The sequence below is a fragment of the Lonchura striata genome, chromosome 12 (genome assembly GCF_050655825.1).
Source record: "Lonchura striata isolate lonStrDom1 chromosome 12, ASM5065582v1, whole genome shotgun sequence".
Taxonomy (NCBI): Eukaryota; Metazoa; Chordata; class Aves; order Passeriformes; family Estrildidae; genus Lonchura; species Lonchura striata.
Window position 1 is genome coordinate 4,599,077 of NC_140714.1, and position 25,656 is coordinate 4,624,732.

General features: G+C 41.8%; 1 long non-coding RNA gene across 1 annotated transcript; it reads right to left on the reverse strand.

Moving 5' to 3' along the window:
- Positions 1-2,372: 2,372 nt before the first annotated feature.
- Positions 2,373-18,071, reverse strand: LOC110482200 (uncharacterized). The gene is made up of 3 exons (XR_002467375.4): positions 17,934-18,071; positions 13,921-14,058; positions 2,373-9,846 (listed from the first exon to the last, which is right to left on the reverse strand). It is a non-coding gene; the product is annotated as an uncharacterized LOC110482200 (long non-coding RNA).
- Positions 18,072-25,656: the final 7,585 nt, after the last annotated feature.

Consider the following 25,656-nt stretch of genomic DNA (forward strand, 5'->3'; position numbering starts at 1 on the left):
TCACTCTGTTCTCAGAATACAATACAGATTAGGATGTAAACTTTAGGGGAATTGATGTTTGCTAAATATTGGAAAAGCCTCTGATGGCTTCCAAAAGTTTAATATTCAGTTATCTCAAAGAATATTAAGTTCTCTGACTGACCATGAGCCCTTCCATAATGTCATCCTGGTGCCTTACTCTCCATGTACAATGAGTCCCTTAGATGTGGGGCTGGCAAAAATTATCCCATATACAACCCCAAATATAGGGATGAAATATATTACTTTACCTCATTCGACTTTCCTCTGCTTCCTAAAGCACTTTGAGCATTTGTATTCTCTTGAGCAATCATCAGCTAGAACAACCAACATCTTCCAAATGTCCAGAAAATGTACAGCTCTGCCTTAAATCCAGTGCTGCTTAGGGATTCAGGATGAGTGACACAGCTGAGCTCTAGAAGACTCTGGTTCTCAGGAAGAAAGCAAAATACAGGAACAATTAAGATGTTTGCAATTGTATTCTTCTACTATGCTTGTACAGTATCAAAAAAGTTCAAGACTGTCAGACTAAGAATGTATGTACCTAGTACATTTTTCTTTTAATTGTATGAAATGGTTAGTTCCATTGCATTCATCTGTTTGCGTTCTCTTAAATGCAAGGTAAGTTTCCTATTATGCAAGAAAATGAGTTTACCAAGCAGACTGGGATTTCCAGGCACTGCTCCACTATAATTCACTGTAACTGAGCATTAATCATGATTAATAATCTATCATTCCTGTGGTTTAGGAAAATAAAAAGGAGTACTTTATTGAGAAACTGCCCTTTTTCTTAGCATACTTCATATAATTGCACAATGGAACAATTCTAGGGAATTCATTATTCTGCTGGTAATGATCTAGATTTCCTTAACATTGCACACGAATGGGAATAGTTGCCATCTGATGGATGTTCCATGGCCTGTAGAAAATGAGTTGGTGGGTGCAAGCCAATTCATAATGGATGTGTGCCCATATCACAAAAAACACCATTATAATTGGTACCCTTAGGAAAAATGCCAAGGTCTGAGTGTAAACAGAGCACTTTCTGTCCCAGGAGCTGGCGCTTCCGTGGTCAGAGTTGAAGCACAACAGAATGAGCAATGCTGAACTGCATCTGCTGCCTCTGTAAAGGGCTTCACTCTCCTGAGGTAGCACATGACATCTTGGACCCTCTGCAAAATAAGAAGAAAACCCACTCTGAAGGGCCACACTTGTGCCTCTTCCCCCACCATCACTAAAGTCATCATGGGGGTTGTGCAAGTATAAAATGTAGTGGAGACAGTCATTGCTGCAGTCCATAATTTGTTCTCTTTCTAAGTGTATCCAGAAAAAAATATATTGTCACTAAATGAGAAGTGTTTGTTCACCAATCCTCATTTGAAATTTGAGAAACCTTCCTATGAGAAAATGCTGAAAGTCATCTCCTAGTGTTTTCCAGTAGGAGACACCATTTTATTTGTATTGAAGAGGGACCAGAGACATAAAACAGAGAAGTTCGTAGGTCATTGGAGTACATTGCTTAGAAAATAAAGAGAGAAGATATCTCATGGGCATTCTATTGATGGCCTGCATGAACAGAGCAGTTTAAGCAGCAAAGTAATACTGGAAAATTCCTCTTCCTTATTAAAGAATCCTGCAGATCAATCAGTCATTCACATGGCCACACCACAGTATATTGAAATGACCATGGTACAAAGAGAGGAAAAAAAACCCCACCTTATCCAAATGCATGAAAAAATCACCACCAATGTCATTAAAATGCAGACTCAATTTATATTGCCAGCTTTGCCATGCTTCCAACAAAGTAAAAAATAATGCCAGAGAGCACTGAGGAAAATATTATTAGATCAACTGTATAAAAAGCATGAATGATTCCATTAGCGAGCACAGCTGAGAAAAGACAGGATTTAAATCAAATCTAAATATGATATGATTATACAGCCAAAGTGACATGTCCATTTTAGAAAACATACAGAAGAAGCAAAATAAAAGCAGAGTTTGGGTTTTATGCCATAAAACATGTTCCATCTCACACAACATTTAAAAACCTGATGGAAGCATCCTGTCAGCTCTGCAATTTTATACTGTATTTGTTCTAGGTGAGTCACAGATGTGCAGATAATTTAGAAGAACACCCTTTGTTCATTTCTCTTGCAGTATATTTACATCATTTTTCCCTTTAGAGAGTCACTGTACTGTATCACTTGATACAGACATCACACAAACCCTTCTAATAGAACAGCAGTGCTGCCCACAGGACCACAATTCCACTTCCTAAAATCTTTTGGGATATTGTAACCTGGTGTTGCTTCATGTGGAAGGTGAAGCAACACCAGGTTACAATACCCCAAAAGATTTTAGGAAGTGGAATTGTACCAAATGTACCAAATTTTGGTGTTAGTGGGGCAGCCAATAGTTTAAAATAAAAGGATCAGGTTTTCTAATGTGTTCTCTGTTAGAACAGGAGAGTTCAGCCTCCACTTCATGAGGCTTTTCATCAAAAATACAGATGGAAAAAATTCTTTCTTCAAGAAGCGTTTTTTGGATACTACTGTGTCAAATAAATTCTCCTATATGGAGAGAGAGAAAGAGAGAGGCAGGGAGAAATGGAGTATCTTTGAGTAATGTAACTGAGAGCAGTTGCTCCTCACTTGTGATGTCCAATTGCTCTGTGAAGTTTTCTCTTGTCAGGGTAATCCTTGTGATTTCTGCCACACCAGAGGCAAATGAGCCATGGGATGAAAGCAGGATGAGCCTTTGCCCCAGGCCTCAAAGATTTCTGCTTTCTCATGTGCTGCCCACTCCTGTCCTTGTTTACATCCAGGTGGTCTCTCTGATATGTTTTATTTGTAAGGGATTTCACCACAGTTCAAAATCAAGAGTGGAGAAGGACACACATCAGTATTCATCTTCTCAAAGATATAATCAAATGTTAATCCATTTTAAACCCCTTGATTTTACTATGCATTTCAATTTTTCCTGTAATCTATAACCCGTACACACCATAAAGTCATCACTGAGTGGGGAAGCTGGAAAAATCCAGCTACCTTTCCAAATGGAAATCAGAATATATATTTTTAGCTACATTAAGCCAACTGCATGCAGCTCTGCACACTTATGTAATTCCCACATAAAAATAATCCATAATATTCCAGAGGAACAAATCCAATTCTTAGTCATATAAATTTTCATATAAGTCCATCAAAACCTATTCCAAAAATGTCTCAGTCTTTTTGAGTGCTAGAGTTGGAACAAAAGAGCGAGTCCTTTAAAATGCCTTTGGAGTTTCCAGGGATGTTAAATCTAATTGCCCTTAGCCTAGCACCGATCCACAAAGGTTTAAGTCATGGAAAATGTATTTTACCTTTATACAAGGTATACTATGCAAAGTTTATCGTGGCACAGTAAAGTCATGTCTAACTTGCTGCGTGCAAATTTCAGACAGAAAGAAATTAACCTTTGATGCTTCACTTTGACTAACCAGGACAGAAAAATGTGTCTTCTCACTGCAGACACACAATATTGTATTAAATGATATGATGCAGCATGGTATGATATGATAAAATGTCCATTTGTGCACTTGGGTCTATATGTGCACATAGAAATCCATATTTAAACTCACAGATATTTATAGCAAGGTCTCTATGTTCCAAGAAACAAGAAAGGATGAAGAGTAGGCAAAGATTAATTGTGATAGAAACCTTCTTAAGACAAAACCAGAGCCAACACTATTTGTTAATACCCTTAGAAGCTGTATAATCATCCCAGCTGAGGCTGAGGATAAATTTTCCAGTGAAAGGGTTGTTCATGACAGAGAGATCATTTGCTCAAGCAGACCTTGCAGCACCATGCGTGTTGGGAAATGCTCATTTCCCTGGGGAGTCCCACAGGGCTTTGCCACCCCACAGAAAGAGGAATGACCCAGGCCCTTGCCTGGCAGCCTGGAAAGTCCTGGAAACTCAGGTTTAATGGAGACTCTGTTTAATTTCATGAAAATATTAAATAATAACTAGAAGAAAAACCTTCCTTTTTATCCCAGAAAAAGTTCTCTTTGACAATCCTCCTGCATAAGGTCTTTAATTTTCTAAAATCTATCTGAACAAATATTTTTCCCCAAACTCCAGAATTCCTGGTGGAATAACTCGCTCTGGTTTTGCCCATAATGGCTCTGTCACAACCCCTGTTTATAGGAGTAGCTACGTCTGAGCCAGAGAGCTCATAACTTCACAGACAAAAGAGGGAACACTACAAGACTGCACAGTCTGCCATGGGAAAGCAGAACAAAGGGACCAAGGATGGATTTTTTTCCCTCAGAGAACTTTATTTCTCAGCTAGAAACCTGATCTGCAGCGAGGGGAGCCAAGGGACAAGCCGTGTTTATAGCACAGCCAAGGATGCCGTTCCCTCGGTTCAGTCCCCCTCGCACTCAACACTCCTAAGCTACATCTGCTCTATAAAGGCCCAAGAAAACTTAGGCAGCCTTAAAAAAAAAAAAAAATCCTTTTGCAATGGCACGTATTCTTAACCAGCATCATGGAAAAGTCATGCTGCTCTGCATATAGCCTTCAGGATTGTGTCTGTAACACTTGAAAGCCTGCCCAAGTCTGGCTCCGCTCGCGCTAACAGGTACTCTGTGTGCTTCTGCATCTTTTCCTACAAGCAAATGTTGCAACTTTCCCATTGCGACAGCTGTAAGAGGCATTCACTTTACTCTGTTTTTCCTTAACACTCCCGATTCCTTTTATATCTAGTTGGGAATACACTCAAGCGCTAATGGCACTTGTTCAGCCATCCAGGGAAGGCGCAGCGTCGCCTTCCCAGCTATTTGTATTTCTTCATTTTGGCAATCTGAACTTTGCCAAGATCCAAATGCCTGATATTTAACTTAGATTACTCTCTCTTAAGGTCAGAAGGCACCAGTAATATTATCTGGCAAGACAAAATTGGCATCTACTTGGAGAAAGGAGGCTTTAAATCAATCATTCTTCCCTCTTACTCATGTAAATGAGAGGATTCCAGGTGCCAGGTTATTAAGTCACCACTGACAGAAGAGACAGGGAGATGGACCTGCATCCCTATGCTGTCACTGCTATTTGGTAACCTCAAGGGATGTGGCTCCTGCTGCATGATGGGGATCTACAGCTGCTGGTTTTGCTAATCGCTCAGCACAGGCTCCTTCTGCCACTGCCTGATGAAAAAGTCCCAAGGGGACGAGCAGAAACGCAGCTCTTAAGGTTCCAAAGACATAGTTTCATGGAAAAGGACCTGCTCTGGGGTTTCAGACCATAAACACTTTCAGCTGTCAGCCCTGTGGGGTGGTTCAAAGCATAGGGAACAGCACCAGTACAGCCCTCCACAGTGGAAAATAGCCCAAACCACCTTGTGAGCCACTTCCAGATCTTTGAACCCATGTGGAGAAAGTGGCTGGAGCAGTACAAGTGGAAATGGCATTAAAAGCCTTATGAAAGCCATTGGTAAGTCAAAGCCAGCAGAGCTGCAGGGGAGCTAAAGGAGTGTGGCGACAGCCAAAAAATTCAGAAACTCCTTTAGCAACCAGGAGAGAGACAAACCACCACCCAGGCGGGTCTGACATCAGGGTTTTGAACAGGAGCCTTCAAAGTTGGTTTTTTTTTTTTATGAGGCTCCTTTTCATGAGGCAGGGCACAGCAAATACTCCATTTAAGGTTTCCGTGGAGTAGAACCAGAAATATCCAGCCTTGCAAATATCCTCCCCAGCCAAGCGCGGAGCCGAGACATGCAAAATGAGCGCCCGTCAGCTCCGTGCCAGCGCAACAGAAGGCAGAAGTGCTTCAAGGAACTTGTGACAGGTTCTCTGGATGCACCAATTCGAGATGGGCCAATCCCTGCTTGAAATGTGCAAACTCTCACACTCCTTGGCATGACCGCACAGCCAAAATGCACATTTTTTAAAGGATTTAAAGAAAACACGACCAAAGGGACAGGAACGTGGAAGAATTTGGCAATGGGGAGCAGATGCTTCCTAGGGAGGAGATAGGACTTAGTTTGAAAAAGGTTTGAGAGAAACTTTATATATAGAAGTTGAATGAAGTTGCTGAAATTTGTTTTATGGGAGAATGTCTAACTTACAGGGAGGACTGCACCCTAAACAGTCACACCTAGGAGAGCAACTCTGTGGAGCTGCACTTGGGGGAGTGAGGCAACCTAAATGGTATAAATATCAAGGTTTTGGTTTACCTACAGCAGCTGCTGCTGGCAACCACTGCCACGAGGCATCACAACCCAGGTTAGCCAGGGTTTGTCATCGCTGCTCTTTAACAGCCCCTCTGGAATCCCAGGGGTGACATATCTGGAATGGCTCAGCCAGAGGGTGAGCTGGCGTGTGGGGCTGCAGTGGGAAAGAGAGAGAGGGGATCAAAATGCATTTAAGGCACAAACAAGAAGAGCAGAGACTCAAGATGAACTCCAAAGTTGCTGGCAAGGAAGAGAAGAAACATGACCAGCAGTCATGAGGAGGGAGGTGGTACAATCCAGGCTTGTTCCTGGCTAGGGGGATACAGATTTTTGTTGAAATTTTCCTGAGAACTCTAACAGTGCCAAGCACAAAATGGAAAGAAAAGGAAAGGCAGGCTGACTTGGGAGGGATGAAGTTTCCTACCTGAGACAAATAGCAGATTTGAGGAAAATTGTCCTGGGATAGAATAGAAAGTCCTACAAGAGAAAGAGCATCACTATTCTCCTTCACTGCACTAAAAACCAGTTTGCAACCATAGGCAAATCTGAAGCAGTTATTCCAAAAGCACTACAGTTACATTTTAAGTTGAGCCTTTGCATCCTTCCATCAAAAAAAAAAAAAAAAGTAAAAAAGACATTTGAGGTTGTCTGGGATTCAGCCCTCTTCATACTGGCGCTAATTTTATTTTTCAGGCCGAACAAGATCACTCCTCATTCACATTTTAGGGCCTCCTTATAAAATTAGCCTGGGAAAGCAAGACAATTGGACTGAAAACTTTGGACTTGCTTCAGCTTTGGGACACTGTAAAAAAACTTATGTTTCCTTGGAAATACTCCCCATTTGACCAGACTAAACCTGCTCTATTTCCACTGTCACAAGACCGTACCTCCTTCCAGTGGGACCAGAAAATCTCCTTCCTATAAAGCTGGATTTAAAGACCAGCTGCACTCTTGAGGCTCCAGCACAGCCTGCAGCCTCCAGCATGCCCCATGCCAGAAACCAGCCTCTCTACAGACTCACAAAAGCTGTAAAATATCTTGTGCTGCGTCGAGGAAAAAAAACCTAAAAAATGCCAAGGAGCTTTGCCAAACACTTTCTGCTTCCTCACATCGATGCCAAATGCTTTGCAGCCTTTTGGGGGGGACCTCAGACCCTCACAGGTCAGCCCAGATCTCCCTTTGCAGAGAAAAGGGAAAAAACGTGCTGATTTTGAGCTAGCTGTTCTTCCCTCAGCTCCTGCAAACCAGCATCCTCAGGCTGCAGTGAGGGTTCCTGCTGCTGGCTGCCAGGCAGGACGTGGTTCTCCACATCAGCAGGTGATGCAGAGGTGTCACCCTGATTCTTAAGTTTTCTAAAGCCTTCTGAGTTTACATTCTGTTAGAAAACTTTCCCACACAATTTCTGTAAACAACATATTGTTTTGCATTCCTTCATGGGGGTGGAGAAACTTGATGTAGTAGTGGTTTGTCCAATGTCTTTGGAGAGGTGGCCCATTCATTCTCCAATCCAATGTCACCTTTGGGAAAGTATAAAAGTTGGAGTCAGAAAATAAACCTTCTGCTTTACCTTGCAAATAGCAGTGGCTCGTGTTGCTCTTTCACGTGTCCTATAGCGACACAGAGGATGGACAAGCATCCTGAAGGCATGGGATGGATGGTCCCAGCCATCCCACAACCAAAGGCTTGTCCCTTCCTCATCCTGCCCTCATCCCTCACCTCAGGCAGGTATCAGCCCTGATAAGGAGATCCAGAGCAATCACTTCTGACTTGGCCCTGACTTTTGTCAAATCCTATAATTCCAGCTCTGTTTCCCCACTGTTTTGAACCCTCATACCTACAACATTGAAGGCTCAGATTTGTCAAAACACGCAAAGGTGCTGCCAGAGGATGAGCAACTCATTTCAGTCCCTTTACAAAGCCATTTTAAGGAAAGAAACAACGTGTCAGGGCAATGCCAACAACTGACTGTACCAACAAGGAGAGATTTGACATACCTTTCTCTGCTGCAGTGACTGTTATAATAAAAGACAGCAGTGCATTAGTGAAAGATTTATGCTCGTATCTCAACAATGGAAAACATGAGCTTTGCTGTATTCTCATTCACACTGAGACAGGCAGTGAGGGCATGTCATGTAACACTATTTCCAGGAAAGATGCTACAATTGAAGAAATGCTGGTGCAGTAAGACAATTCCTGGAAGCAGGACAGGCTCTTGTGTTATTATCATTGCAGAGGGAGGATTTGACTGTACAGCCTCTTCTCCTGAGCTGTTTAGGAGAGGAGGCTCTCCTGCCCCTGGGGGATAGGGAGAAAAGGTGAGCCAGGAAGGCTGGGAGAGCTGCCCTGGCCCCCTCTGTGCAGCACCAGCCTCCCTGGCACTCTCAGAGCCCTCCATGCCAGCAGGCACAAGTGCCAGCTAATTGAATTTGCTAATGATACATTCTCTCAAAACCCTTCGCACTGATCCCACCATTTTGCACTTGCAATTAAATTACAAGCACAAAAAAAAAAAAAAAAAAAAAAAAAAAAAAAAGAGAAAAGAAATAAGAAAAAAAAATGCCATGTGGTGTCATTTGACATTTAGATGTCAAACTAACTGATTGACAGGGGAAAAAAATCAACAGCAAAAGGCCTGTTCCTGCCAAAGCCAGTGGGGAGGTTGCCAGCGGCGTTGGGAAGAGCAGGATTGGGGCCCTTGCAGGCCAAAGGGATGAGGCAGAGCAGAGGGGGAGCAGAAAACCTTGTGCCAGGGTATCCTGGCCCTGAGAGAGGCAAGAGGAAGGAATCAGCCACCTCCTGGAGCATCCTTCCCCATCCCCTGCCCTCCTGCACAGGGGTCTGGGGTCCTCTGGAGGAGCAGACCCCAACACCTTCACAGGAGGGTGGCTCTGGGCACAGCCTGGGAAACTGGGGCTCTGCCACCTTGTCACAGGCTTTGACCTCACAGTGGTTTTTCTTTTGTCCCTGTTCAGGATGAAGAAAGAAGGGATTGTTAAAAAAAATTATTTCTGAGCTGACCACTGGGGGAAAAAAAGAGTTAAACAAATCACTAATTTTGGTCATTTTGAAACCTTTTCTTCATTTTTTTTTTTCCCTTAAACATTTTTACTGGTTTTAACCCAAAGAAGAAAGTAAAGATCATTTCAAAGCAAAATGAAAAATTTAACAGTCAAAACATGGACAGGTTCCACATTTTTAAACAGCTTTTTTCACCACAAACCTTTTCAAACTGAAGAAAATCATCAAAATAGGCCCCATCCTGCAAAAAGCCTCAGCAATGTTAAACACAACATTTTTCCAACGGGATTAAAGGTTTAGTCACCCAGATTCCTGGTGAAGGAGGGAGACCTGCCTCAGGGGCAGTGAGGTGGGAAAAGGACTTCATCCACACCTCAACAGCCTCAATCAGCATCTGGACATGGTTCAGGAGTGAAAATGAGCATTTGGGTTGGGAAAGGGAAAAGAGGAGGGGGAAAAATGAGAATTGCAGGTGCACCTTTTCTCAGTCACAGCTCTCACATGGATATTGGGTAAGTAAATGAGATTTTGGGTCACCACTGCAGGAAGCCCCAGCTCCTCCTACATGGTCCTCTGCTTCTGGAGGGGGGCAAGTTCCTGTAAGAGAAGGAGAAAATACAAAACTAATCAGACAAAAATAGAAGCTCTCTCCCCCTCAGGCTCACTTACACAGTGTCCACAGCAAGCACAGCACATCAGTGATGGTCCCTGCCTGCCCCATCCCTGCCTGCAGCAGGGCTGTCCCACAGATCCCTTAGAATGTGGCTTTTGGTGGGCTCCAACTCCTCCCCCCAGACCAGCACTGGGCAGGCAGAGGGTGCTGACATTCGTGTGCTTTAATGGAATGGACTAGGTATGTACATGGAGTTAAAAATAAAGCTTTGGGGCTTTCTTCCTCTAGATGCAGGTGGGGCTATAAAACCCTGTTAAGCATGAGTCAGAGATCCAGACTTGGCAAAGCTTGGCTTGCCACTTTGAAAACAGAGCACTAATTAAATCAAGTAACAACAAGGGGAGAAAAAAATCTCTTTTTTTCCAATAATCCAGCCTGAAATGAATTAAAAATATTTTACCTGGATGCTATTCATGTACAGAATAAAGCAAAAAAACATGCCTGAAAAAAAAAATTGCTTGGCAAAAACCTAACACAAATTGATCTAGCATGAAAGTGCAGACTCTTTTTTTAAGCAGTTTAGATAGATTTAATCATGAAGCTGAAAGTCTCCTCCTTCTCTAAGGAGAGGCCAGAGGAATAACCCTTGCCCGAGTGTTCTTTGTAGGGGAGAGAGGATGGGGCTGTCATAGTCATTCCAAATATCCCATTACAATCTGACACTAACAGGCAAAAATATATCCTTTATCTTTCAGTGTATGGTTCACACCCCAATACTGCTGTGAGTGGGTTCATTAAGGTGAGGTTATGGCAGAAGTTTAGAATTTGGGCTGGCTCTGTATCCTCTGTATAGAGTCAGTCTTCACTGGGCAATGCTGTTCTGCCCCGGACTTGTCCCTGATAAGAGATGCTGAACTGCTCCTTGCAGTACCAACCTGGAAGATTTTTAATAACCATTACAATGATTTCTTTCACCAAGTGTTCCAGATTCACACAAACTTCAGAAAAATTAGATCCATATTGAACCTGCATCAATACCAGAAAACATTAATTCTTCCAGTACTTCACAGCTCCTTGGCACTATCCTTACAGATTTTTTTCCAGGGTTGTTTTTTTCCCCCTAATAGTATGCTGTTTATGAGAAAAAAAAACTTCAGAAATGTCAGTATCAGTGAGACACAGAAAATTAGTGCGAAAAACACTCAGTAAAAATACTGGGATGTGACGGGAAGTAATCTATTTTTAAAACCAGCTAATTCCTCCTGAGCACACAGCACTTGAAGAATTAGTTAGGAACAGCCAGGCTTCACACAGGAGTCATGGGACAAAGCTGTACAGTTGTGCAGGACATCTGATCAACCCATCATGGGATGCACTTGCCTGTAAAATTACTTGGGGCAAAACCCTGTGCAGATCCAGCTCGGTGTACACGACAGCCATGCCATTAACTCCAATAGAAACCTGCTCACCTGAATAAAACAGGGAAGACTTCCCGGGGATTTTTTCTCAGTGCAGCAAGCAGTAATAGGTACAAAGCACACAGCCTGCAGTTATTCACTCTGGATTTTTGTTTTTATTGGGAGGTATTTACAGAGGTAGCTGCAGCTGCACTTTTGTGGGTGCTCAGGCCAGCCTGGACCGTGGAGTGCAATCCCAAGGGCCACCAAGTCACACTGGCACCTCTCCTTGGGGTTTGCTGCTGCAGGCTGTGGTCTTGTGCTCTGTGTGGGCTTATAATTCTACCCAAATCTGCCAGTAACCACAGGGATAAACCTGGCTGCCAAGGAAAGTCCACTCAGCTGGGTGGAGGACACACCATGGACTGCATCCCCCATGAAGCCTAAGCATCAGTCCCCCTCATGGCCATTAAAATTCCCAGCTGGTTGGAAGGAAAAGAGACACTGGTTGGCATGCAGGGGAGTTCAGGGGAGGGAGGAGGCACCACTCTCACGTTTTTGAAGGTCAAACCTGGTTTGGGTATGGGTCACCAAAGCGTGGGGACCCACACCCACAGAGCTCAGTGGGCACCGTGCTGAGCCCCCCTCACAACTTGTCCCCTCACTGTCCCAAGCACCTCACGTGAACCTGGCTCCCCAAAATTTCTGCAAGAAAACTCAAGGAGCACACCTGAAATTACATAGAAAAAGTAGTGTCACCTGAGACTTTCCAAGCCCCATCCTCGAGTCTTTCCATTGAAGGCTTCCTTGGGTTTTTTACCAAGCGCTCATTTAAATTACATTTAATAAGATAGGCACGTCACATTTTGTTTATAGAAGTTTACTCTTCAAGTCAGTAGGGAAAATAAAAATCTATCGACTGTGGGTTTTAAACAATAAGAACACAGATTTTTTTTATTAGCACTTCATTTCAGTGCAGACAGAAACATCTCTGACTATCACTGTTGTTTACTGTTAAAGGCACAGCTCCTACCGCCTTTCCACACATAGAATATTCCCATGGCAATCAATGGAAGTTTAGCATAAAGAGCAAAATATACTCCATCATGTTGTCTCTCTATATAGTAAATGCTAATTTCTTGCCAACTACAAACTTGAAAATTTCTTGCAGTACATTGCAACACAAACCTATTCTCAGCGTGTAATTTAGATTTTCAGGATGTGTACATTCCCGAAGGAGAGTCATTTGTGTGTATGTGTGTGTGCGAGCACATGTATAGAGGAAATGAGATGTTAATGATTTCTCCATCTCCATTTCTTTACTTTTAAGCTTTTCCTATGCATTTTCTTCTGCCCTTCAGAGTGCTAATTGTGCCTGTTGAAGTCCAGGAAATTTGTGTCATAAATAGTTTCTGCTTATTATAGCCAATGAAACACGTACTGAAACAAATATATGGGACAGAATCACAAGTTATTTCACTGAAGTCAGTGGGGTTACTCTGCACTTTGATTTCGATTTGGCAAAGCATGTGGTCTAAAGTTGGTCTTGGAGACAGGAATAAAATTCAGCACAAGCATACATTCTTGTCTAGGGCTTTTTTAAAAAAATTGTTCCATACAGGGAGCAGAATTTAGCTAAATATATTGAATATAGAGCTTCCTTCTTATTTTCATCTCTATAGATAATAGCTTGTATTAGGAAAAGTGTGCCATAAATATCACACTTTTGCCAGAGAGTGGGCAAATAGGAAATAGTGATGCTGCTTTTGAATCAGTAGTAGTTCTGATTTTGATGGCCAGGTTACTGCCATCTGGCCATTTATTTTTCTGGTACATTGGAAAATAATTTTCTTTTCTGTGTTAACTAATGAAATTTTTATTCAGGAACAACAACAGATTCTTTGGATTCTCAGGAGTTCAGAAGTATTACTGTTTCTTTGCTGTTCCCCAGTTTTCAGGGTGTGTCACTCTCTCTGGTGGGTCTATTCAGCTTTTAAAATTAAGTTGCTTTTTTTTTTTATGTGGTACAGAGCTGTGTGCATGTGTGTTTTTAAACAAGGGCACCTGCATGAAAAATGTCTATCCTCATTAGATCCATTTTCTCAATTAAACTCAAGTTTCTATGTCCAAAAGGCATAAATCTGGGTATCGATTTAGCCATAAAATAATGAAACTCCCAGCAGTCTTCTAAACCCATTTTACTTGGATGAGCGTATAAGCTTTTAAAATATCGAGTTATTCCAGTATTTAATACACATAACTGCTTCCAGAGGTCTGGAGGCAATAAGGCATATCTTCCCCACTCCATTTGAAGTGCTGCAGTGAGAGCCAGCTAGTCCCTCACTACTGGTTTTAAGGCTTTTGACAATTTTACTCAGTGTGAGTTTGATACTTTCTCAACAGGGGCTATATCCCCCGAAGCCAAAATCAATAACCTATCAAATCAAATCTCTATAAAATACCAATGGGCTCTTGGTGGTTTGCTCCCATAAATACAATTCAGCTTAACTCTACACTTTCAAAACAGGCTGATTCTACTTTTTCTGGCCTCTTCCAAAAAGTTAACAGCATCAGCAACAGTCACTTCCAAAAATTTCTTTCTAGGCAACAAATAATGATCTGTTCCTTGTAAAGTAAAGAATTAAAACCAATTCCACTTACTTGTATTTAGGGATAATTCTGTGTTTGGATTTCCTTTTTCCAGATGGGACAGACCTTTGCTCCTCCCATGTCACCTTTACCTGGCTCAAAGGACATCCACAGCTGAGCAAGTGTAACTTCTGTGGGCATAGCAGGAGCCTGGAAAAGCATTTAAGTTTTATAGATGTAGTCCCATTTCAGGTTAAACTGGATTTCACAGTGCATAGATAAATGTTGCCAAACAAGCTGTAAAGGTACATTGACCTCTTGCTCAGCCCTATCTATGCTCAGGGCAGTTTGAGAATTTAGAAAGAATAGTAGATTGAAGCAAATATTTTTTAATGTGGCTTTGTTTTATTTTAATCTTTTGCACTCCTCACACATATGTTGAGGTTGCTGCTTGATAAAGCAAAATCTCACAGAGATGAGCATTTTATGAGCAAAGAAACCTTCTCTTCTACTGCAAAGTGTAGCAGTGCAAGGAGTAACTTACCTTGCTAAATGAAAGCAAATTCCCATGCAGTGTTTTTCCCCAGCTGAAAGAGTTTAACAAACAAACCTGCCCTGTGTAATATAACAAATATTCTTCTAATAACTAGGAGCAGCATTTCGAATTCTGTGGGGTTGGAAGGTGTTTGCTCTGTTGATGCAAGTTGTGGTTCCTTTGCTTTCCTCATCTCTAGCACCAGAAGATCGGTTCACTGCCGAATTATTCCAGGATTTGCACTGATACACAACTGGGGCAAAGCACCTGTACTGGAGGTTTTCAAGTTCTTTGAAAAGTATTGAACTCTCAAGTTTCACTGAAATTGCACATCCCAAAAACTGAAGTAGTATAGTGATGAATTAGCCTCCAAATACAAGTGGTTTGATTATTAATGATCATGAAATACACTTGTTCCTAGAAATTCCTTGTATACCACCTTGAGTCCTGCTCAGCAGTAAGATGGCTTCTAAATATAGTCTTGAGGTCAGCATGGAAAAACTGTAATGTGTGGCCACATTTCAAATGTGGTTGTATATCATAAATCAAAATTAATGCCAACAACTTTCATTCAAATTAGTGTCTTTTGGCTCTGCCTCTCCTCTCTTACTCTCTGATGAATGCTTTTCACATAAATATAGCAAGGTAGTTGCTTTTTTTTTTTTCTTTGAATGGCATTTACATAGTTCCCTTACAGGAAACATCACAGGAATTTATTTATGTGTTGATCTCTTGTGTCTTCCAAAAAAAAATGTTCCCTAATGCAGCATTATTCCAAACAGGTTCTTACATTCTTGGCTTTGTTCTGCAGAATTAATAAACATGTTTTCTTTTATGTTAACAATAAAAAAGTTAGAGTGGTTGTTTCAGATCGACTGATATTATCTGGAATATTTCCTGCCACTATTAACTCCATCTCTGCAGCTAGCAAGGACGATGGCCAGATTTGGAGGGCTGAACAGCTGCCGAGCATGACCACAGCCTTTGTTTGATGCCACCTCTTGTTTTGACCCCTGCTTTCTGGTCACCAGAGAGATGATTGACTAAGTGCACAGCAAAGTCCATTTTTAGTGCGGTGGACTGGAGCACGGCATGACAAACTGTGATGTCTGAGTTTTGTGTTACACCATCTGGCCTGCCACTTCCAGAGCCTCACATCAGAGTCCTGATGATGTATGTTTAAGCCTGGCACTATCATTTATCTCATATCTTGTGTTTAAACAGATGCAAGCTGAATATAACAGGAAAGGAGACCTTGGTGCAGGAGTCGCTAAAGAAAGCGATGCTGTTGAGCCGTCTACAGAATCCAAGATTAAGTGTAAAATCTGACAGGCAGGATATGTATTAAAAAATATGTGTTGACAGAATGATTTAGCTAATATTTTAAAGGCAAAATATCAACTGAATTTCCATATCACTTAAAATGTTAGTGAACAAGGTACTACAAAGCAGGCTATCCCCTTCTGTCACCAGCATCTTATTCGCAACTTTATTTTACAGATCAAGAATGTTTTAATAAAAGGAAGCTCTGGGGCCTGATTTTCAGCTGTTGTACATCAACCCAGCTACACTGATAACACTAGAGTAGCCACATTCATGAAGTGACACAATTTACAGCAGCTGAGAATCTGTTCCCTAGTTCTAATACAAGTTCTTATACGCAGCCATAACCTGCTGCATTGCCAGGAATAAAAGACCTCAATAATCAAAATGAGCCCTTAAAATGCTGTGAGTGGGAACTCAGGGTCTCACCCAGATCAGCCCAGGAAGAGGAGATGAGAAGAGAGGGGTCTGCCCTGAGCCACGAGGTCATGTGGTGGTACTGGGTATAGGGTTCCTGCTGCCCCAATTGGACTCAGCTCTTTTTTAACTTCATCCTGTATTAAAAACATACAATCACAGAATGTTTTGGGTTGGAAGAGACCCTAAAGATCATCTCATTCCACTCCCCTACAACAGGCAGGGACAGCTTTCACTGTCCCAGGCTGCTCCAAGCTCCATCCAACCTGGCCTTGGACACTTCCAGGGATCAAGGGGCAGCCACAGCTGCTCTGGGCACCTGTGCCAGGGCCTCACCACAAAACACTTCTGGATCTAGCTTACATGAATCAGAAAATTCAATGGAGGAATGACATTTCACACCAGCTTTGGGTTCAGCCTCTGAAGTCTACACAAAGTTCAACAAGCTGTAGAAATTCAATTAATGGCACCAGTTAAATTAGCAATCCAGATCTGCACTCTTAGTCCACAGAATGAGGAAGGCACAACCAGATGGGGGACCAGCCCATTTTAAGATATGAAACATTAATTGAGGGATGAAAACCTCAGTTCTCTGACAGCAAGAAAAGTGCTGAGCAACTATGTTGTGTCTTGGACAGCCATGTCCTGACATCCAAAAGAGAAAATATCTCAGGGCAAACAAGCTAATTGATGCAGGAAGATTGGAATTCTGGGGGAGAAACTGGAAGCTGGAAGGGGAAGAAAACATGATGAACTGAATAAAAGAAGTAGGTAATTGAGATGTGAACAGTTTGGGAAGACTGATCTGTGCAAATCCTGGATATTCCTCTTATTCTCCAGCACTGCTGTAAGTGGCAGCAGCTCTTCCATGGTGTCCATGGCACATCCTGTTGCTGGAACTGGACAGGAGCAGCCCCGGTGCCAGGGGAGGAGGCAGCAGCCCCTGAGTGACATACGCCCTGCAGCAGCTCCTGAGCAGACAGTTTCCAGCCCTTATTAAAACGTTAGCACTTTATTTTGTGAATGGAGCAGTACTTTCATTGCATGCACAATTAGCCTTTTCGTATTAGCAACTTCCTAGCAACTCTGTTTCTTAAAATAGGGACTTACAGTGCAAGCTTTTATCTTATATAATCCCTTAGAAAAAGATAGCTCAGACACCTTTTGGGGGTTTTATACATCAAACCTTCAGCTTGAGACCTGTCTTTATCAAAGGAACTAGCAGCTCTATCTAGGGTTTATGTTCTTTAGAGGAATTCCAAATTGCCTGTTTTTTATAGACTACCTACATAACAACCTCCTACAGTATTTAAATTTTTGTAATTTTCTACTCCTAATGTGATCTTCACATTTAAATGCACACAGATTATTTTACATTTATCTATTTAATATCAGAGTTATGCCTTTCTTTAAATGCCTGTTATTCAACAACTTATTAATAGCAGGAAGATTTTTTTTTTTAACAGAAGCCATTTAAATTTAGTTAGTTTATGGTGATTTCTTGTATCTTTTCAGCCAGGAGAAAAGCCTTAATAGCCTATAAGACGATATTTATAAAACATATTTGTCTATTTAGCCTCGTATATATCATCATTATGAGAAGACTAAAGTATTTTTCCTGACTTTTCTCTATATAGATATAACATGGTGGTGCATTAATAAATGTGTCTCCTCTGAAGCAGACTTGCTGGCTATCACCAATCCATACAAAGCATTTTGGCATTTAAAAAGTCCCTCGCAGAGTATTTAAGCTGTCCTCAGGGACAAAGGTCAGAGCCAGAGACAAAAATCACTACAAAGCAGTGCTTACCTTGGCTGTCCCATTATGGGTCCAAGTGAACCTGTCCCTGAGCCATCAGCTGCCAGATGACCCCATCCATGGTGGAGCAGAGCACTCTGAGGTCTGGGCTGTGCACAGGGCTGAGCAGGCTGGATGTGGCTCAAAGAAGCATCTGGGAAGGGTATCTACCATCTCCTGGGCAGGAAAAGGTAAGGCAGGAGAAGCAGTGTGGGGTCATTTAGCACCACACTCACCCCTGCAACCTTCTGACTCGTGTGGGCTTCATTTTGGTGCACAGGTGGGCCATGGTCTGGAGCAAAGCCTTGGCAGGGGCTGGACATGATGAGCAGAAAAGCTCACAGGGTTTCAAAGATGCCCTTGGCTACTGCTCAGCAGGAGTGAAATGTCCTGGTTCTGCAGCACATGGAGAGGAAGAGAGGAGGGCTGGGGGAAAAGTGGTGTCAGCTGAAGTGGTGTTTGTAATGACCTGCACAGGACCATCGGTGGGGGCTCCAGCTCACAGTGTTGCTGCCTTCACCCACATTGTTGGCTGCAGAGCATCCCCCAGGCAGGAGGGAGGTGAATCCCTCCCTTCTGATGAGTGTCTGAACATTATTCCTCTGGAACAGGCTGAACAGGAGGAAATGAAGGGTTTCACAAGGATGGGAGCAGCCCAGCTCCCTGCATTCCCACCAGATGATTGTGAGAAAGATTTGGCTGCAGAGGTGGCTCTGTAGAGTGCAGGCAGGGCCTTGGATCAGGAGCATCTCACCCACCTCTTTGGGTTGTCCTCCTCCCTGCAGGACCTGATCTGCTCGCAGGTCATGCAGCTCCTGGCTCCTCCCCTGCTGTGGGCACCTAGCAGAGAAGCTTCAAGGAGTCCTTTTTCTCCTTTTTATTTATCCACTGAGCATACTTCACAAGGGCTAATTTATATTTGAGCAGCAGTGTGTATGAAGGTCCACACAAGGCAGCTCAGCCACCAGAAAAGTTAATGTGTGCTTTGCATTTGCTGTCTCTAATTACAGAAGGGAAGCAGAGAAGGTAGATCCATGGCTCTGCACGAGCCCCTTTGCCTATTCGAGAGCTAATTAAACATGTCTCCTGTATATAAAATATATCATCTCCAGATAACAGCATACTGTTAAATTCTTCATCTTATTAAAAGCTTGCATTAATGCTTTTCCAACATAAATTTTAACTGTGGACAGGTACTATTTGAGGAGCCTGACAATAGGACTGACCTAGATTAGGCTGACAGTGCCAAAAGATATATCACCTCTAGCTGTCTGGGGGAGAAGAAGGATGAGGAATACATTCCCCATTATTGCCTAATGCTGATGTGCCAGCATTATCTCCAGAAACTCAGTGCTGCTTCTCCTTCTGCTCCCTTGGTGGGGTAGGTGGCTATGCCCTGCTGAGGAATGATATTCTCTGCTTGCTGTCTCTTATTTCCCATCTTATAACTCAGCTGAAGGGAAATTTAATGGGGCATTGGGTAATGATTTTAAAGGCACTGATAAGTCCTTCTATAGTTTACAGAATTATGGGAGGAATCAGATAATTCCAGGTGGCTGGGTTTGTGCAGTGAGCTCTGGCAGGCATTTGGGTCAGGGCTGTCTGTAGAGGGGCAGAAAGAAGTCTTTCTGTACCAACACTCAAGCCTTCACCAAAAAATTCTTCTCTAAGGTTGCTTGGACTCTAGTCAAGGGGCAGTGATGGCAGGTTTAGAGACCTCAGGGTGTTTCACCACATAGGGAACATTTTTTTTCTTTTAGCATATGTGCACAGAGCTGAGCAGAGATCTTTTCAAGGCATCCTTGTGAAAAAAGGAGACAGCAAGTGGGCTTATAAAAAACCCTTTACTGTCACACAACTTCTAATGCAGAAAACAAGACTGCTGAAGAGCAGCAATATTTCTCACATGCATTACTGAATATTCAAGAGATATGAAAATAGCTTTAAGAGTCTAAGAAAATAGAAATTCCAAATATTAATAGGAACTCTGCCATTGATTTTAGCACAGAGCTTGCACTGACACTGTGAGATTGCTCTGTGTTAGACACTTGATTGACATAGTGATGGCTCATTCAAAGTGTATGCAAAGTCAGTGCAACTGTATTAGGCTTTTCTCTTGACTTTGGATTTTTTAACTTTTACCACTGACATCCCAAGGGCCATTGTATTGACAGAATAATACTTCTTTTGCAAAGCTGCTGTATGAGACACTTTCCATTTTGGGAAGGGGGGAGGGAAGACTTTTCACTGCTGTCCTCCTGTATGAAGAGCTCAAGATACAGTGAATGAGGTGCAGCTGCAGAATCTTCTGCCCATGCAATTACTTTTGGACTAATTGGTGGGTTACACATGCAAAAATTCAGTGAAACCCAGTGTCAGCTCCCTCTACAAACCAGCACTATTGAATGTGGGAGTTTGTATGTATGCTCTGGACAAAAAGGACAAGGATCAGTTTTGGAGCTACACCTCTGGGCTTTTTGCCAGAGCTGGCTCAAACCTCCTCAGCAGGAGAGAAGAAAACCAGCACTGTCACTTTCCAAAAGAGGACAAAACTGCTTCCCAGGACAAGAATGCCGTTTGGCATGTCCCTTCCCCATGTACCCAGCCAGACATCTGCTGAGAGGGTCCTGTCCTTTCCCCAGGCAGTGAGCACAGGGTCCCTCAGTCATTGATGAAGATACCAGTGCAGGCAAAAGCAACCTCCCCAGAGGGGGAAAAAAAAATCCCATTGCCATCTGCTTGTGCTGTACAAATGAGTGGAATGTAAAAAAAAAAAAAGATGAAAAAATGATGGAGGAAAGGCCTCTCCAAGAGAAAAGTTATTTCTTCAGCACAAAGATAATAAAGTAAAATTTATTTTATCTATGGATTCTGTCTGATAAAAAGAAAACTCATTGCAGAGGGAAACTGAGGATTGGAAACTCAAGAAGTGCTGGGTCTTGGGATCACTTCCTCAGCAGTAGTAAATGGCTATAAATGCACTGGATTTGATCCCAAACAAAAATATTTCTGGGATCTATCAAAAATGTCCTACAGAAGCAGATGTTTCCACCTACTCAGAGATACGGACAAGAGTCTCAGTTACCCTAAATCCCTCTCATGCTCTTCTAAATATACACCCATCACATGCCCCTTAAAGTGTGAGAATGATGCAAGACCGACTTCATGTGTACAAAAATTTTATCCTGGATTTTTACGGGGAAAAGCATAATTTATCATTAAACTTTTTCCTAACAGTCACAGTGGCTGTGGAAATTCACCTCCTCATTTTGGAAGGCACATACAAAAATCTGCCTCACTCAAGGTGGAAAAATGAAACGTAACAATGAACCATTATAACCTGCTTGATCAGCTGGAACACAGAAATAAAAAATGCTGCTTCTTAAAAGAGTAGCTGGAATTATCTTGATTTTTACATAGAAATAAGTGACAACAACCTCCAGATAGCACCACTTCCCACCCGCATATTTAACTTGAAAGTCAAGGTTGAGTGAAAAAATATTGCTGCCTTGAAAGATAAATATATTACTTATATTAGCTATATCAGGAATATGTGCTAGAGTATAAATATTTAAATTCAGATTTGGAAACCATATATTTTGAAGAAACCTGGGCCAATAAATATTGGATTACAAATTCATATCCACAATTTTCTTTAAAAAAAAACCTTATGATTTCTGTTTCAGTAAAATGGGGTGAAAATAATTTATCTGTGCTGTACAAATGCTTTATTTGCACTCTGTTCTCCAAGCTAACATTTCCTAATGCCTTTTAACTACCAGAAAAAATGAAAATATTGCCCTAAAATATTTCCATTCAAATTTCCTAGATTAAATCATATGCTTTTAAAGCTCACTCTGTGATCAGGACTGTTCCTGCAGCACTCCAACCCAGCTAGTTGAGCAGCATGAAAAGCAGTAGAGTTGTTTTAACAGTGCAGTGCTAGTTTGGAATAGATTAAAACAGGAAGGTTTCACAGTCAGCAGCTTACAAAGCCCATTGCCAACAGAAAGATCCTCTTGAAAGGAGGATCTCTGCAAATTTTTAAAAATAAAGAGGTGGGAGGAAGAGACCATTGCACATAATTAGAGCAGAAAGGGCTTGAGATGTCTTAAAATATAAGACATGTGCCAGCCTGTAAGGAACATGAGCAAGGAGGAGGCATTTCCTTTGGCCTGCTCTTTCATTCTGACCTACTGTAAAGATTACTACATTTAGCTCCAGGGCAGCTCTTATGGGTCATTTTTACCTGCAAAATTATGTCTCCATAGCCTGGGGTCTCATATGATCTGATGGTTCCTGCATTAATTACTGAAGTGCAGATTCTTCCCTACTCGCTTGGATAAGCAGCTGTTGGTCTCTGATGGTGCAGGCTTTGCATCAGAGGATTTGTAGCTGTGTCATGGCAGGAGCTGGGAAATGATAAACCAGGAGAAAGAAAAGACTGAAAATTAACTTTTCTAAAAGCACTAGAAGTTTAAAGTACTCAAAGGATGTTTTTATAAAGTTTAGGGAGAATATAGACTGAAGTCATATGGATTTCATGGAATGAAATCCTGGTGTGAGGCTAACAGTAAAACAGTGAAAGAAGAAAATTATCTGATTGTCCCATCCTGCAAATCAACAGCTGTAATTGTTCATGTTGGTTGAGATCCCAGGGGCTGAAACACCATGTCATTGAGCTTAGACTCCTGTCCCTGGTGCTGGACCCCATTTCAGCTCAGGAGGGAGGACAGCACCTCCAGGCAGGCATCCCAGGAATGCTGAAATCCTCCCCAGCACAAAAAAACAGCACATCACTCTGGATTTCAGGACGAGATTGCTGGGTTTAGCTGCTCTTTTTGGGTGGCTGCCCAAGAGAATTGATTGCCAGAGAGCAAAGGCTTGGGCTGACTGTGAATCAGGAGCTAATAAAATGTCCCAAGGGACAGGTGAAGGCATGCCAATTGTTTTTGAAAGTGTAGACTTTTAAACATGACATGACTACCAAAAAAAACCCAGAAAAACCAACCCAAGAAAAAAGAGAAAAATAAACTAGTTTTTGTCATAACTAGAACATTAAAGCATCTGATTTCAAGAGGAAAAAAGAAAATAAGGGGTTTTTTTCTGCAAAATCTGAATAGAAAACCATCAAGTATTTGAGCATCCACAATGCTGACTCAAATAGGTAAGAATTTTTTTCCCTCCAGGAAAACATCATTATCTTTTACATTCCCCTCCTTTTCTTTCTAGAACTGACTGTTGTGACAATGCAGTGTAACTCCTGGACATTACTGGACCAATGACTGTACCAAAGAAAATACTGTGTACAGTTAGTGCCTTGATCCAAAGGGAAACATTCATGACAAAGGAGTTTAAAGAAGCCTTGGGATAAATTCAGTTTCACTAAGCTACATTACCACTCTTTCCACCAAGTTTATCTCAGCACTATCACCCACTGCATCCACAGGGAGGGTGGCCATCGTGTAAAATGAATTTTGACAATTCATCTTTCTATCTGGGAAAGGTTGTGTTTCCAAATCCTCCCTTTCTTGGGAAGTTTTAACACTTGTTCATTAATACTTGGCTTAAAGGGCAATTTGCTGCCCACTACTGTGTAGCCAGCATTTTTAATAAATAATGCATACTGTGTAATGGGGACAATAAAGGCCAAGGTAAAAAATCTAAAACATTTTAATGGGATGTATTGACAAAATCTTCCCATCACCTTCTCTGAATACTTTACTAATGATCTTGCAGCCTGGGGAGATTTTTTTTTTTCATTAGGAATAATTTCATAATGTACTAATAATATGCTGCTAATTGTTGAAGCAACAAAGTTCAGATGTGTTATTCCAGTTTTTCTCACTGAGTAAATGTGCTTGTGTCACACCCCAAAAGGTTCAGGTGGGTGTAAGAATTACATGCCTGGGATCCTCTGCAGCTCTGCATTGTCTGGGACAACTTCAGCCTCTCAGCACCGGGGTGGATTCCAGTTTTCAACAGTGGAATATGGAATAATGAAGTGAAATAATAGCATTAACCAATACCTAATTAACACACAATCTATTTAATTTCTAGCTCCACCATTAGGTTACTATTAAAGTATATTTAGTCGGCCTGTGTAAAACCACATTATGGCAGCTTCTCAGAGTCAGGCTATTCACAGGCCATTTGCAATGTTCATTTCTCTTCTCTTTAATGTCATAGATTTAACTTCATGAAGGTCTAGTGCAGGTTAGTGCAGAAGATGGATGATTACAGCCTAATAGGTTTTTTCCTTGGCCCTTCCAGAGGATGTATTAGAAACTTGCACAGATTCAGAGCAGACGTGTCTGTCTCCTTCTGGACCTCCAAACTGAAGGGAAGCTGCATTTTTAGGTAAGAGGAACTGGGATTTTGGACAGAGCTGTGTGTTTCTCTGCTGGGCACCAAAGCATTTAATATTTTTGCATACTCCCACAGGTAAACATGACCAGTGCCTGAAAGAAGACTATATCCATGTGTAAGATCTGCACATTCCCAGTTAAGCTGTTCCATCTGTCCCAAGCCTGGCTGTGGTCACAGGTATTGTGGTCAGCAGTTGAGACCTTGGGGAGACACAGTCCCAGGTTCTTGCCTGCCAAGACACCCTGCAGTGATGGTCCATATCCTCAGTCAGTAACTTCAGTGAATCATTCCAAATACTGCCTAGCCCACAACATAAAGGACAGCTGTGATTTAGTAAGGCTGTCTGTGCTACCTCAACCTAGAAAAGGATGAGTTTTCAACAGACCTCCTCAGGATATTTTAATTTGTGTAAGTGCATTCAAAGCATGAAAGCAGACGGACAATATGTGAATTATGAACTAATTGGGGGAAGATGGAAATGAGAAGGTAAATTTCATTTACATTATCTCCCTTTTTATGCTTGCTAAGGTCTAAGGTAAAGGCTCGGTCTCTTTCTGGTCCATAAAATATGGATTGCTATTTTCAAACTACATCAACACTGCTAATAGCCATTCCCATTAGTCAGCCGTATAATAGCATTATGATGCTATGAAATATTGACATGATAAAACAGTGTAGCCAGAGGTTACTGACAGTGCATACTCTGATATTGACAAATAAATGCTGATTTTAAATGCACTCCTTTTGCCACCTTTCTACCTGGCTGACAGTGTATAAAAAACATTTTTCCAGATCCTTCACTCACTACTGTTAATAACACCAGCTGATGGCAGAGGACCACTGAAATTAATGAGGCTATTCCCACTGATGTTTTTCAGGGTGGGTAAAAGATTCAGGAGTTTGGTTAAAATGGGGCCAGCATTGCAGATTTTATATCCAAGCCAATGTAGTAAGAAGAAAAATCCTGTTTGTGGAAGCAAAATGGGTGTGGAGGTTTAAGGAACCAACAAAGGAGTTGCAAACTTGGTGGACAATGTTTTTGGGAAATGTAAGCACAGAGAAACAATGAAGGGAGGACAAAGTGACAGACCTGGTTGCTCCAGCACCTCTTTCTTGTACCTACTTGTCTTCTCTGGAAGGCAGCTGCCCTGTACTCTGTCTGCTTCAGCTACTCCTTGGATATCTCCTTCAGCTACCTGCAACGTCATCTTTGTACAAAACAAATATATTTAAGCACTCATCCAGCTACCCCAAGGGAGTCTTCTGTTGGGAATTTTTAAATATCAAAATCAATTATATTATCCATTCAGTGCCTAATTTTATATCCTAAATCATATCTGCAGTAGTATTTATTTTGTTTGGTTTA